The sequence below is a fragment of the Hevea brasiliensis genome, chromosome 2 (assembly GCF_030052815.1).
Source record: "Hevea brasiliensis isolate MT/VB/25A 57/8 chromosome 2, ASM3005281v1, whole genome shotgun sequence".
In the NCBI taxonomy this organism is placed as follows: domain Eukaryota; kingdom Viridiplantae; phylum Streptophyta; class Magnoliopsida; order Malpighiales; family Euphorbiaceae; genus Hevea; species Hevea brasiliensis.
Genome location: NC_079494.1, coordinates 8,392,448 through 8,394,871, shown reverse-complemented (window position 1 = coordinate 8,394,871; position 2,424 = coordinate 8,392,448).

Sequence of the window (2,424 nt, the reverse complement as noted above, 5' to 3'; positions counted from 1 at the left end):
TTTTCTTTAAAATAAAATTGTCACATTTTTAAAATTTAATTTTTAGGATTTTAAAATTCAGCAATCACATGCAATTGATTGATTTTTGGACAAACAAACAAAAGCCATGCAGCACATGAATAAAAAAGATGGGCTTATTAATTATGAATAAGAAAAATCCAAAGGTTTCTGTCATTAGAAAGCAGTTCATAAGGAAATTTCTTCACGGAATCTGAAACTCTTCTGGGCATCTTTGATGACAGAGGATACACTGGAGGACAGCCAAATGGCCCACACCATGCATGAGAATTGAGAAATTATTGAGCGTGGGTCCATTCTTTTGATTTTATTTTAGTTGAATGGTTGTATTATTTTATTTATAACATCTAATGAGTTGTTAAAGATTACTAAATATAAAGATTTCCACAATCTTTTCTTTTTTAGTTAGTTTTTGGAGTGTAATTAAATTTAGTCTAATTTTTTTTATATGATATTAAAGACTTTTATATTAAACAATTCGTGAATATTTAATTTTATAAATTTTATATTTTAAATGTTCTTTTTTAAAAATGAGAAGAGAGTGTTATTTGATATTGATCAAATATAATATAAGAGTACTAAATATAAATATTTAATAATTTTTTCCTAGTTAATTTTTGAAATTGAATACCCATTTAAAGCCAACCCAAGTATGTAAATACAAACTCTGAAGTTTCGTGCTTCTTCTCTTTAATTTAGTATTTGAATTTGAGAGAAATTCTTGCTTATATTTAATTCATTATAGACTTAAAGACATAATTATGTAAAACCCATATATATATAAATAAGTGAATCGTATTATATATCTTATATCTTAAATTTATAATGAATTGCATTTAAACGAAAAAAAAAATCGAAATTTGATGTGTCAGTAGCTATAGCCCATGCCCTAATGGGGTGGAGGGATAGAGAAGAGCAATGCATATATCTAGAATTGCATATTTAAGATATAAGACCTACAGCTATAAATTACAAGTTTTTTACATCAATTTCTTTCCCCTTTTTCTGGAGTCAAATGTATATGCTGATTGTTTCCTACTGGAATATACAAATTATAGTTTGCATACAGCTACTTAATTTCAACTCCTACGCAATAGGGATGGCTAAATATATAATAATATATGCCATCATTCATGACCTGTTGTATTTTTTTCATTTATTTAACTTACATATAAGCTCAAATTTAGTCTCTTTTATTTTATAAAAAAAAATTAAAATATTTTAGCAAGTTTATTTAGATATCTATTTGTGTATTAATATTAAATAATTTTTTTTTATGATTATATCTTTTTACGAACAAACCTTGCACGATTCATGTAAAATCACTACGACAATTGTGAAAATAGGGAACCATATTAAGGGATAAGTTAAAATTTATGGTTCTTAAAAATAATTTTTTTTAAAATAATTGAGGATAATTATTTTAGTTGTTTCATATTAATATTAATTATTTAAGGACGATAAAAAAAAAATATGATCTCCAAAAATATTTTATGAGGACAACAAAAGAAGATTGCTTAAACAATCTCATATGTATACATATAATGAACAAATTTATATGTCATTGCTAAACACAGTTAAAACTAATAATAGGAGACTTTTTTTGTCGTCCCCTATTAAGTATATATTAGGAGACCATATATATTATTGTTTTTATTTCTATAAAAATAATAAATAAAACCAAATTTTTAATCAGAAAGGATAAATAATATATATTTAATAAATTCGTAAAAAAATATTATGATCTACAATATTAAAAGTTTAGGAAATTAGGGGACATATACATATTTTAGTTTTCTATTAGTTTTTAAACTAAAATTTAATTATATGTAGAATTTAACTCACCTTTTTCTTTTATAAAGAATATTAATTAATAAAAATAAAAATAAGAAATTATAACTCAAACTTTTTATATTTTTAATATGTTTTAGGCTTTTAAATTATGATTCGATTCGAAAGTTGCATGATATGACTCAATTTGTAAATTTTATTAGGTTTGTAATTATAATTGAGATTAAGTTTAATCTGTATAAATAATTGAAAATTTTATCTTAATACTATAAGTTAGAGAGTTAAAAAATTATTGATCCTGAAAATTATAAAATTAAAAAAAATTAAAGACGAATATTTAAATCATCCCTAATAATTAATAAAATTATTGATCCTGAAAATTATAAAATTAAAAAAAATTAAAGACGAATATTTAAATCATCCCTAATAATTAATAAAATATTTTAGGATTCAAACCAGAAATAAAAGGGATTCGACTTATTAGAAAACAGAATAATAAAGATATTTCTAAAGCAAATAAAATCTAGAATATACGTATTTCTAAAGAAAACGTAGCTTTTGGTTTATTAAAAGCTGTAGTGGAATGAAGAATGAAGAATGAAGTTTCATATGGAC